Source organism: Cervus elaphus, unplaced genomic scaffold (genome assembly GCF_910594005.1).
Source record: "Cervus elaphus unplaced genomic scaffold, mCerEla1.1, whole genome shotgun sequence".
Lineage (NCBI taxonomy): Eukaryota > Metazoa > Chordata > Mammalia > Artiodactyla > Cervidae > Cervus > Cervus elaphus.
The window spans coordinates 4,322,644-4,335,554 of NW_025316781.1; positions in this window are offsets into that span (position 1 = coordinate 4,322,644).

A 12,911-nucleotide genomic window follows, 5' to 3' on the forward strand; every position below is an offset into this window, starting at 1 on the left:
TCGTCTCCAGAGGAATACCACCTTACCACAAGCACCTCAAGAGGAGGCTTCTCTCAGCTCTAGGTATGTGAGAGGGACCCTGAGTTTGCGGCCTCAAGTGGAATGGACACCGCGATGCCCTGACTCGAAATAAGACCGGATATCCCTGCAGTGACTTCAATGTAGGTTCGTCTTGAATTTCCCAGGACGAAAGGATGTCTGAATCCCCTGTGGAAAGCACAGAGAAAGACTTAGTTCCCCACCTCATCGCGAACGATAGCCTCACATCCTTTGAAAACTCCAGAGGTACGCGGAGATCAGTGCCTCCAAAGGAGACGATGCCTGACTCCTCGTGAAACTTGATAGGAGTCCCAGGATTCCTGTGGCACTTGGAAAGGGACACTTGGTCTCCCGCCTCAGCTGGAGAGGCGTCCCAATTGCCCTGCCAAGCCTCGAGGAGAATCCCGAGTTGTCCCTCGCAACTAGGCAGGAGTCCTGACGTCGCTGAAGAAACACGTGGGTGGAAGGGCCATCCCCGTCGTAACTCGAGAATATACCCCAGGTTCCCGCCGCAACTCGAGAAAAACCATGAGACTTCCCCCTCGCCGCGAGATGAGGCACGATTCCCCTGCACTGCGTGCAGAGCAATTCCGTGTTGCACATCACACATGAAAGGAGCCTTGATTTCCTTGATGGCACTCCAGAGAAACCCCAAGAACACTGTTTCAAGGCTACAGGGATCCTGAGGTCACTGTAGCAACACGAAAGAGCTCCGTGGGCCAAAAATCAACTCGAGATGAGAGGTTAGTCCCTGGCTTCGACTCCAGAGGAATACCACCTTACCACAAGCACCTCAAGAGGAGGCTTCTCTCAGCTCTAGGTATGTGAGAGGGACCCTGAGTTTGCGGCCTCAAGTGGAATGGACACCGCGATGCCCTGACGCGAAATAAGGCTGGATATCCCTGCAGTGACTTGAATGCAGGCTCGTCTTGCATCTCCCAAGATGAAAGGATGTCTGAATCCCCTGTGGAGACCACAGAGAAAGACCTAGTTCCCCACCTCATCGCGACCGGAGGCCTCACATCCTTTGAAAACTCCAGAGGTAGGCGGAGATCAGTGCCTCCAAAGGAGACGATGCCTGACTCCTCGTGAAACTTGATAGGAGTCCCAGGATTCCTGTGGCACGTGGAAAGGGACACTTGGTCTCCCGCCTCAGCTGGAGAGGCGTCCCAATTGCCTTGCCAAGCCTCGAGGAGAATCCCGAGTTGTGTCTCGCAACTAGGCAAGAGTCCTGACGTGGCTGAACAAACACGTGTGTGGAAGGGCCATCCCCGTCGTAACTCGAGAATATACCCCAAGTTCCCGCCGCAACTCGAGAAAAACCATGAGACTTCCCCCTCGCCGCGAGATGAGGCCCCATTCCCCTGCACTGCGTGCAGAGCAATTCTGTGTTGCACATCACACATGAAAGGAGCCTTGATTTCCTTCATGGCACTCCAGAGAAACCCCAAGAGCACTGTTTCAAGGCTACAGGGATCCTGAGGTCACTGTAGCAACACGAAAGAGCTCCGTGGACCAAAAATCAACTCGAGATGAGAGGTTAGTCCCTGGCTTCAACTCCAGAGGAATACCACCTTACCACAAGCACCTCAAGAGGAGGCTTCTCTCAGCTCTAGGTTTGTGAGGGGGACCCTGAGTTTGGGGCCTCAAGTTGAATGGACACCGCGATGCCCTGACTCGAAATAAGGCCGGATATCCCTGCAGTGACTGGAATGCAGGCTCGTCTTGCATCTCCCAAGACGAAAGGGTGTCTGAATCCCCTGTGGAGACCACAGAGAAAGACCTAGTTCCCCACCTCATCGCGACAGGAGGCCTCAAATCCTTTGAAAACTCCAGAGGTATGCGTAGATCAGTGCCTCCAAAGGAGACGATGCCTGACTCCTCGTGAAACTTGATAGGAGACCCAGGATTCCTGTGGCACGTGGAAAGGGACCCTTGGTCTCCCGTCTCAGCTGGAGAGGCGTCCCAATTGCCCTGCAAAGCCTCGAGGAGAATACCGAGTTGTCCCTCGCAACTAGGCAGGAGTCCTGACGTGGCTGAACACACACGTGTGTGGAAGGGCCATCTCCGTCGTAACTCGAGAATATACCCCAGGTTCCCGCCGCAACTCGAGAAAAACCATGAGACTTCCCCCTCGATGCGAGATGAGGCCCGATTCCCCTGTACTGCGTGCAGAGCAATTCCGTCTTGCACATCACACATGAAAGGAGCCTTGATTTCCTTGATGGCACTCCAGAGAAACCCCAAGAACACTGTTTCAAGGATAGAGGGATCCTGAGGTCACTGTAGCAACACGAAAGAACTCTGTGGACCAAAAATCAACTCGAAAAGAGAGGTTAGTCCCTGGATTCGTCTCCAGAGGAATACCACCTTACCACAAGCACCTCAAGAGGAGGCTTCTCTCAGCTCTAGGTATGTGAGAGGGACCCTGAGTTTGCGGCCTCAAGTGGAATGGACACCGCGATGCCCTGACTCGAAATAAGGCCGGATATCCCTGCAGTGACTTCAATGCAGGCTCGTCTTGCATCTCCCAGGACGAAAGGATGTCTGAATCCCCTGTGGAAAGCACAGAGAAAGACTTAGTTCCCCACCTCATCGCGACCGATAGCCTCACATCCTTTGAAAACTCCAGAGGTACGCGGAGATCAGTGCCTCCAAAGGAGACGATGCCTGACTCCTCGTGAAACTTGATAGGAGTCCCAGGATTCCTGTGGCACTTGGAAAGGGACACTTGGTCTCCCGCCTCAGCTGGAGAGGCGTCCCAATTGCCCTGCCAAGCCTCGAGGAGAATCCAGAGTTGTCCCTCGCAACTAGGCAGAGGTCCTGACGTCGCTGAAGAAACACGTGGGTGGAAGGGCCATCCCCATCGTAACTCGAGAATATACCCCAGGTTCCCGCCGCAACTCGAGAAAAACCATGAGACTTCCCCCTCGCCGCGAGATGAGGCCCGATTCCCCTGCACTGCGTGCAGAGCAATTCCGTGTTGTACATCACACATGAAAGGAGCCTTGATTTCCTTGATGGCACTCCAGAGAAACCCCAAGAACACTGTTTCAAGGTTAGAGGGATCCTGAGGTCACTGTAGCAACACGAAAGAGCTCCGTGGGCCAAAAATCAACTCGAGATGAGAGGTTAGTCCCTGGCTTCGACTCCAGAGGAATACCACCTTACCACAAGCACCTCAAGAGGAGGCTTCTCTCAGCTCTAGGTATGTGAGAGGGACCCTGAGTTTGCGGTCTCAAGTGGAATGGACACCGCGATGCTCTGACGCGAAATAAGGCTGGATATCCCTGCAGTGACTTGAATGCAGGCTCGTCTTGCATCTCCGAAGATGAAAGGATGTCTGAATCCCCTGTGGAGACCACAGAGAAAGACCTAGTTCCCCACCTCATCGCGACCGGAGGCCTCACATCCTTTGAAAACTCCAGAGGTACGCGGATATCAGTGCCTCCAAAGGAGACGATGCCTGACTCCTCGTGAAACTTGATAGGAGTCCCAGGATTCCTGTGGCACGTGGAAAGGGACCCTTGGTCTCCCGCCTCAGGTGGAGAGGCGTCCCAATTGCCTTGCCAAGCCTCGAGGAGAATCCCGAGTTGTGTCTCGCAACTAGGCAAGAGTCCTGACGTGGCTGAACAAACACGTGTGTGGAAGGGCCATCCCCGTCGTAACTCGAGAATATACCCCAGGTTCCCACCGCAACTCGAGAAAAACCATGAGACTTCCCCCTCGCCGCGAGATGAGGCCCGATTCCCCTGCACTGCGTGCAGAGCAATTCTGTGTTGCACATCACACATGAAAGGAGCCTTGATTTCCTTCATGGCACTCCAGAGAAACCCCAAGAACACTGTTTCAAGGCTAGAGGGATCCTGAGGTCACTGTAGCAACACGAAAGAGCTCCGTGGACCAAAAATCAACTCGAGATGAGAGGTTAGTCCCTGGCTTCGACTCCAGAGGAATACCACCTTACCACAAGCACCTCAAGAGGAGGCTTCTCTCAGCTCTAGGTTTGTGAGAGGGACCCTGAGTTTGGGGCCTCAAGTGGAATGGACACCGCGATGCCCTGACTCGAAATAAGGCCGGATATCCCTGCAGTGACTGGAATGCAGGCTCGTCTTGCATCTCCCAAGACGAAAGGGTGTCTGAATCCCCTGTGGAGACCACAGAGAAAGATCTAGTTCCCCACCTCATCGCGACAGGAGGCCTCAAATCCTTTGAAAACTCCAGAGGTATGCATAGATCAGTGCCTCCAAAGGAGACGATGCCTGACTCCTCGTGAAACTTGATAGGAGACCCAGGATTCCTGTGGCACGTGGAAAGGGACCCTTGGTCTCCCGTCTCAGCTGGAGAGGCGTCCCAATTGCCCTGCAAAGCCTCGAGGAGAATACCGAGTTGTCCCTCGCAACTAGGCAGGAGTCCTGACATGGCTGAACACACACGTGTGTGGAAGGGCCATCTCCGTCGTAACTCGAGAATATACCCCAGGTTCCCGCCGCAACTCGAGAAAAACCATGAGACTTCCCCCTCGCCGCGAGATGAGGCCCGATTCCCCTGCACTGCGTGCAGAGCAATTCCGTGTTGCACATCACACATGAAAGGAGCCTTGATTTCCTTGATCGCACTCCAGAGAAACCCCAAGAACACTGTTACAAGGCTAGAGGGATCCTGAGGTCACTGTAGCAACACGAAAGAGCTCCGTGGACCAAGAATCAACACGAGATGAGAGGTTAGTCCCTGGCTTCGACTCCTGAGGAATACCACCTTACCACAAGCACCTCAAGAGGAGGCTTCTCTCAGCTCTAGGTATGTGAGAGAGATCCTGAGTTTGCGGCCTCAAGTGGAATGGACACCGCGATGCCCTGACTCGAAATAAGGCCGGATATCCCTGCAGTGACTTGAATGCACGCTCGTCTTGCATCTCCCAAGATGAAAGGATGTCTGAATCCCCTGTGGAGACCACAGAGAAAGACCTAGTTCCCCACCTCATCGCGACCGATAGCCTCACATCCTTTGAAAACTCCAGAGGTAGGCGGAGATCAGTGCCTCCAAAGGAGACGATGCCTGACTCCTCGTGAAACTTGATAGGAGTCCCAGGATTCCTGTGGCACGTGGAAAGGGACCCTTGGTCTCCCGCCTCAGCTGGAGAGGCGTCCCAATTGCCTTGCCAAGCCTCGAGGAGAATCCCGAGTTGTGTCTCGCAACTAGGCAAGAGTCCTGACGTGGCTGAACAAACACGTGTGTGGAAGGGCCATCCCCGTCGTAACTCGAGAATATACCCCAGGTTCCCGCCGCAACTCGAGAAAAACCATGAGACTTCCCCCTCGCCGCGAGATGAGGCCCGATTCCCCTGCACTGCGTGCAGAGCAATTCTGTGTTGCACATCACACATGAAAGGAGCCTTGATTTCCTTCATGGCACTCCAGAGAAACCCCAAGAGCACTGTTTCAAGGCTACAGGGATCCTGAGGTCACTGTAGCAACACGAAAGAGCTCCGTGGACCAAAAATCAACTCGAGATGAGAGGTTAGTCCCTGGCTTCGACTCCAGAGGAATACCACCTTACCACAAGCACCTCAAGAGGAGGCTTCTCTCAGCTCTAGGTTTGTGAGAGGGACCCTGAGTTTGCGGCCTCAAGTGGAATGGACACCGCGATGCCCTGACTCGAAATAAGGCCGGATATCCCTGCAGTGACTTGAATGCAGGCTCGTCTTGCATGTCCCAAGATGAAAGGATGTCTGAATCCCCTGTGGAGACCACAGAGAAAGACCTAGTTCCCCACCTCATCGCGACCGGAGGCCTCACATCCTTTGAAAACTCCAGAGGTACGCTGAGATCAGTGCCTCCAAAGGAGACGATGCCTGACTCCTCGTGAAACTTGATAGGAGTCCCAGGATTCCTGTGGCACGTGGAAAGGGACACTTGGTCTCCCGCCTCAGCTGGAGAGGCGTCCCAATTGCCTTGCCAAGCCTCGAGGAGAATCCCGAGTTGTGTCTCGCAACTAGGCAAGAGTCCTGACGTGGCTGAACAAACACGTGTGTGGAAGGGCCATCCCCGTCGTAACTCGAGAATATACCCCAGGTTCCCGCCGCAACTCGAGAAAAACCATGAGACTTCCCCCTCGCCGCGAGATGAGGCCCGATTCCCCTGCACTGCGTGCAGAGCAATTCCGTCTTGCACATCACACATGAAAGGAGCCTTGATTTCCTTGATGGCACTCCAGAGAAACCCCAAGAACACTGTTTCAAGGCTAGAGGGATCCTGAGGTCACTGTAGCAACACGAAAGAGCTCCGTGGACCAAAAATCAACTCGAGATGAGAGGTTAGTCCCTGGCTTCGACTCCAGAGGAATACCACCTTACCACAAGCACCTCAAGAGGAGGCTTCTCTCAGCTCTAGGTATGTGAGAGGGATCCTGAGTTTGCGGCCTCAAGTGGAATGGACACCGCGATGCCCTGATTCGAAATAAGGCCGGATATCCCTGCAGTGACTGGAATGCAGGCTCGTCTTGCATCTCCCAAGACGAAAGGGTGTCTGAATCCCCTGTGGAGACCACAGAGAAAGACCTAGTTCCCCACCTCATCGCGACAGGAGGCCTCACATCCTTTGAAAACTCCAGAGTTACGCGGAGATCAGTGCCTTCAAAGGAGACGATGCCTGACTCCTCGTGAAACTTGATAGGAGTCCCAGGATTCTTGTGGCACGTGGAAAGGGACACTTGGTCTCCCGCCTCAGCTGGAGAGGCGTTCCAATTGCCCTGCCAAGCCTCGAGGAGAATCCCGAGTTGTCCCTCGCAACTAGGCAGGAGTCCTAACGTGGCTGAACAAACACGTGGGTGGAAGGGCCATCCCCGTCGTAACTCGAGAATATACCCCAGGTTCCCGCCGCAACTCGAGAAAAACCATGAGACTTCCCCCTCGCCGCGAGATGAGGCCCGATTCCCCTGCACTGCGTGCAGAGTAATTCCGTCTTGCACATCACACATGAAAGGAGCCTTGATTTCCTTGATGGCACTCCAGAGAAACCCCAAGAACACTGTTTCAAGGATAGAGGGATCCTGAGGTCACTGTAGCAACACGAAAGAACTCTGTGGACCAAAAATCAACTCGAAAAGAGAGGTTAGTCCCTGGATTCGTCTCCAGAGGAATACCACCTTACCACAAGCACCTCAAGAGGAGGCTTCTCTCAGCTCTAGGTATGTGAGAGGGACCCTGAGTTTGCGGCCTCAAGTGGAATGGACACCGCGATGCCCTGACTCGAAATAAGGCCGGATATCCCTGCAGTGACTTCAATGCAGGCTCGTCTTGCATCTCCCAGGACGAAAGGATGTCTGAATCCCCTGTGGAAAGCACAGAGAAAGACGTAGTTCCCCACCTCATCGCGACCGATAGCCTCACATCCTTTGAAAACTCCAGAGGTACGCGGAGATCAGTGCCTCCAAAGGAGACGATGCCTGACTCCTCGTGAAACTTGATAGGAGTCCCAGGATTCCTGTGGCACTTGGAAAGGGACACTTGGTCTCCCGCCTCAGCTGGAGAGGCGTCCCAATTGCCCTGCCAAGCCTCGAGGAGAATCCAGAGTTGTCCCTCGCAACTAGGCAGGAGTCCTGACGTCGCTGAAGAAACACGTGGGTGGAAGGGCCATCCCCGTCGTAACTCGAGAATATACCCCAGGTTCCCGCCGCAACTCGAGAAAAACCATGAGACTTCCCCCTCGCCGCGAGATGAGGCCCGATTCCCCTGCACTGCGTGCAGAGCAATTCCGTGTTGCACATCACACAGGAAAGGAGCCTTGATTTCCTTGATGGCACTCCAGAGAAACCCCAAGAACACTGTTTCAAGGCTAGAGGGATCCTGAGGTCACTGTAGCAACACGAAAGAGCTCCGAGGGCCAAAAATCAACTCGAGATGAGAAGTTAGTCCCTGGCTTCGACTCCAGAGGAATACCACCTTACCACAAGCACCTCAAGAGGAGGCTTCTCTCAGCTCTAGGTATGTGAGAAGGGACCCTGAGTTTGCGGCCTCAAGTGGAATGGACACCGCGATGCCCTGACGCGAAATAAGGCCGGATATCCCTGCAGTGACTTGAATGTAGGCTCGTCTTGCATCTCCCAAGATGAAAGGATGTCTGAATCCCCTGTGGAGACCACAGAGAAAGACCTAGTTCCCCACCTCATCGCGACCGGAGGTCTCACATCCTTTGAAAACTCCAGAGGTACGCGGAGATCAGTGCCTCCAAAGGAGATGATGCCTGACTCCTCGTGAAACTTGATAGGAGTCCCAGGATTCCTGTGGCACGTGGAAAGGGACCCTTGGTCTCCCGCCTCAGCTGGAGAGGCGTCCCAATTGACTTGCCAAGCCTCGAGGAGAATCCCGAGTTGTGTCTCGCAACTAGGCAAGAGTCCTGACGTGGCTGAACAAACACGTGTGTGGAAGGGCTATCCCCATCATAACTCGAGAATATACCCCAGGTTCCCGCCGCAACTCGAGAAAAACCATGAGACTTCCCCCTCGCCGCGAGATGAGGCCCGATTCCCCTGCACTGCGTGCAGAGCAATTCTGTGTTGCACATCACACATGAAAAGAGCCTTGATTTCCTTCATGGCACTCCAGAGAAACCCCAAGAACACTGTTTCAAGGCTAGAGGGATCCTGAGGTCACTGTAGTAACACGAAAGAGCTCCGTGGACCAAAAATCAACTCGAGATGAGAGGTTAGTCCCTGGCTTCGACTCCAGAGGAATTCCACCTTACCACAAGCACCTTAAGAGGAGGCTTCTCTCAGCTCTAGGTATGTGAGAGGGACCCTGAATTTGCGGCCTCAAATGGAATGGACACCGCGATGCCCTGACTCGAAATAAGGCCGGATATCCCTGCAGTGACTGGAATGCAGGCTCGTCTTGCATCTCCCAAGACGAAAGGGTGTCTGAATCCCCTGTGGAGACCACAGAGAAAGACCTATTTCCCCAACTCATCGCGACAGGAGGCCTCAAAATCTTTGAAAACTCCAGAGGTATGCGGAGATCAGTGCCTCCAAAGGAGACGATGCCTGACTCCTCGTGAAACTTGATAGGAGACCCAGGATTCCTGTGGCACGTGGAAAGGGACCCTTGGTCTCCCGTCTCAGCTGGAGAGGCGTCCCAATTGCCCTGCAAAGCCTCGAGGAGAATCCCGAGTTGACCCTCGAAACTAGGCAGGAGTCCTGACATGGCTGAACACACATGTGTGTGGAAGGGCCATCCACGTCGTAACTCGAGAATATACCCCAGGTTCCCGCCGCAACTCGAGAAAAACCATGAGACTTCCCCCTCGCCGCGAGATGAGGCCCGATTCCCCTGCACTGCGTGCAGAGCAATTCCGTGTTGCACATCACACATGAAAGGAGCCTTGATTTCCTTGATGGCACTCCAGAGAAACCCCAAGAACACTGTTTCAAGGCTACAGGGATCCTGAGGTCACTGTAGCAACACGAAAGAGCTCCGTGGACCAAGAATCAACACGAGATGAGAGGTTAGTCCCTGGCTTCGACTCCAGAGGAATACCACCTTACCACAAGCACCTCAAGAGGAGGCTTCTCTCAGCTCTAGGTATGTGAGAGGGATCCTGAGTTTGCGGCCTCAAGTGGAATGGACACCGCGATGCCCTGACTCGAAATAAGGCCGGATATCCCTGCAGTGACTTGAATGCACGCTCGTCGTGCATCTCCCAAGAAGAAAGGATGTCTGAATCCACTGTGGAGACCACAGAGAAAGACCTAGTTCCCCACCTCATCGCGACCGCAGGCCTCACATCCTTTGAAAACTCCAGAGGTACGCGGAGATCAGTGCCTCCAAAGGAGACGATGCCTGACTCCTCGTGAAACTTGATAGGAGTCCCAGGATTCTTGTGGCACGTGGAAAGGGACACTTGGTCTCCCGCCTCAGCTGGAGAGGCGTTCCAATTGCCCTGCCAAGCCTCGAGGAGAATCCCGAGTTGTCCCTCGCAACTAGGCAGGAGTCCTGACGTGGCTGAACAAACACGTGGGTGGAAGGGCCATCCCCGTCGTAACTCGAGAATATACCCCAGGTTCCCGCCGCAACTCGAGAAAAACCATGAGACTTCCCCCTCGATGCGAGATGAGGCCCGATTCCCCTGTACTGCGTGCAGAGCAATTCCGTCTTGCACATCACACATGAAAGGAGCCTTGATTTCCTTGATGGCACTCCAGAGAAACCCCAAGAACACTGTTTCAAGGATAGAGGGATCCTGAGGTCACTGTAGCAACACGAAAGAACTCTGTGGACCAAAAATCAACTCGAAAAGAGAGGTTAGTCCCTGGCTTCGACTCCAGAGGAATACCACCTTACCACAAGCACCTCAAGAGGAGGCTTCTCTCAGCTCTAGGTATGTGAGAGGGACCCTGAGTTTGCGGCCTCAAGTGGAATGGACACCGCGATGCCCTGACTCGAAATAAGGCCGGATATCCCTGCAGTGACTTCAATGCAGGTTCGTCTTGCATCTCCCAGGACGAAAGGATGTCTGAATCCCCTGTGGAAAGCACAGAGAAAGACTTAGTTCCCCACCTCATCGCGAACGATAGCCTCACATCCTTTGAAAACTCCAGAGGTACGCGGAGATCAGTGCCTCCAAAGGAGACGATGCCTGACTCCTCGTGAAACTTGATAGGAGTCCCAGGATTCCTGTGGCACTTGGAAAGGGAAACTTGGTCTCCCGCCTCAGCTGGAGAGGCGTCCCAATTGCCCTGCCAAGCCTCGAGGAGAATCCAGAGTTGTAACTCGCAAGTAGGCAGGAGTCCTGACGTCGCTGAAGAAACACGTGGGTGGAAGGGCCATCCCCGTCGTAACTCGAGAATATACCCCAGGTTCCTGCCGCAACTCGAGAAAAACCATGAGACTTCCCCCTCGCCGCGAGATGAGGCCCGATTCCCCTGCACTGCGTGCAGAGCAATTCCGTGTTGCACATCACACATGAAAGGAGCCTTGATTTCCTTGATGGCACTCCAGAGAAACCCCAAGAACACTGTTTCAAGGCTAGAGGGATCCTGAGGTCACTGTAGCAACACGAAAGAGCTCCGAGGGCCAAAAATCAACTCGAGATGAGAAGTTAGTCCCTGGCTTCGACTCCAGAGGAATACCACCTTACAACAAGCACCTCAAGAGGAGGCTTCTCTCAGCTCTAGGTATGTGAGAGGGACCCTGAGTTTGCGGCCTCAAGTGGAATGGACACCGCGATGCCCTGATGCGAAATAAGGCTGGATATCCCTGCAGTGACTTGAATGCAGGCTCGTCTTGCATCTCCCAAGATGAAAGGTTGTCTGAATCCCCTGTGGAGACCACAGAGAAAGAACTAGTTCCCCACCTCATCGCGACCGGAGGCCTCACATCCTTTGAAAACTCCAGAGGTACGCGGAGATCAGTGCCTAAAAAGGAGACGATGCCTGACTCCTCGTGAAACTTGATAGGAGCCCCAGGATTCCTGTGGCACTTGGAAAGGGACACTTGGTCTCCCGCCTCAGCTGGAGAGGCGTCCCAATTGCCCTGCCAAGCCTCGAGGAGAATCCAGAGTTGTCCCTCGCAACTAGGCAGGAGTTCTGACGTCGCTGAAGAAACACGTGGGTGGAAGGGCCATCCCCATCGTAACTCGAGAATATACCCCAGGTTCCCGCCACAACTCGAGAAAAACCATGAGACTTCCCCCTTGCCGCGAGATGAGGCCCGATTCCCCTTCACTGCGTGCAGAGCAATTCCGTGTTGCACATCACACATGAAAGGAGCCTTGATTTCCTTGATGTCACTCCAGAGAAACCCCAAGAACACTGTTACAAGGCTAGAGGGATCCTGAGGTCACTGTAGCAACACGAAAGAGCTCCGAGGGCCAAAAATCAACTCGAGATGAGAAGTTAGTCCCTGGCTTCGACTCCAGAGGAATACCACCTTACCACAAGCACCTCAAGAGGAGGCTTCTCTCAGCTCTAGGTATGTGAGAGGAACCCTGAGTTTGCGGCCTCAAGTGGAATGGACACCGCGATGCCCTGACTCGAAATAAGGCCGGATATCCCTGCAGTGACTTGAATGCAGGCTCGTCTTGCATCTCCCAAGAAGAAAGGATGTCTGAATCCCCTCTGGAGACCACAGAGAAAGACCTAGTTCCCCACCTCATCGCGACCGGAGGCCTCACATCCTTTGAAAACTCCAGAGGTACGCGGAGATCAGTGCCTCCAAAGGAGACGATGTCTGACTCCTCGTGAAACTTGATAGGAGTCCCAGGATTCTTGTGGCACGTGGAAAGGGACCCTTGGTCTCCCGCCTCAGCTGGAGAGGCGTCCCAATTGCCCTGCCAAGCCTCGAGGAGAATCCCGAGTTGTCCCTCGCAACTAGGCAGGAGTCCTGACGTGGCTGAACAAACACGTGGGTGGAAGGGCCATCCCCGTCGTAACTCGAGAATATACCCCAGGTTCCCGCCGCAACTCGAGAGAAACCATGAGACTTCCCCCTCGATGCGAGATGAGGCCCAATTCCCCTGTACTGTGTGCAGAGCAATTCTGTGTTGCACATCACACATGAAAGGAGCCTTGATTTCCTTGATGGCACTCCAGAGAAACCGCAAGAACACTGTTTCAAGGATAGAGGGATCCTGAGGTCACTGTAGCAACACGAAAGAACTCTGTGGACCAAAAATCAACTCGAAAAGAGAGGTTAGTCCCTGGATTCGTCTCCAGAGGAATACCACCTTACCTCAAGCACCTCAAGAGGAGGCTTCTCTCAGCTCTAGGTATGTGAGAGGGACCCTGAGTTTGCGGCCTCAAGTGGAATAGACACCGTGATGCCCTGACTCGAAATAAGGCCGGATATCCCTGCAGTGACTTCAATGCAGGCTCGTCTT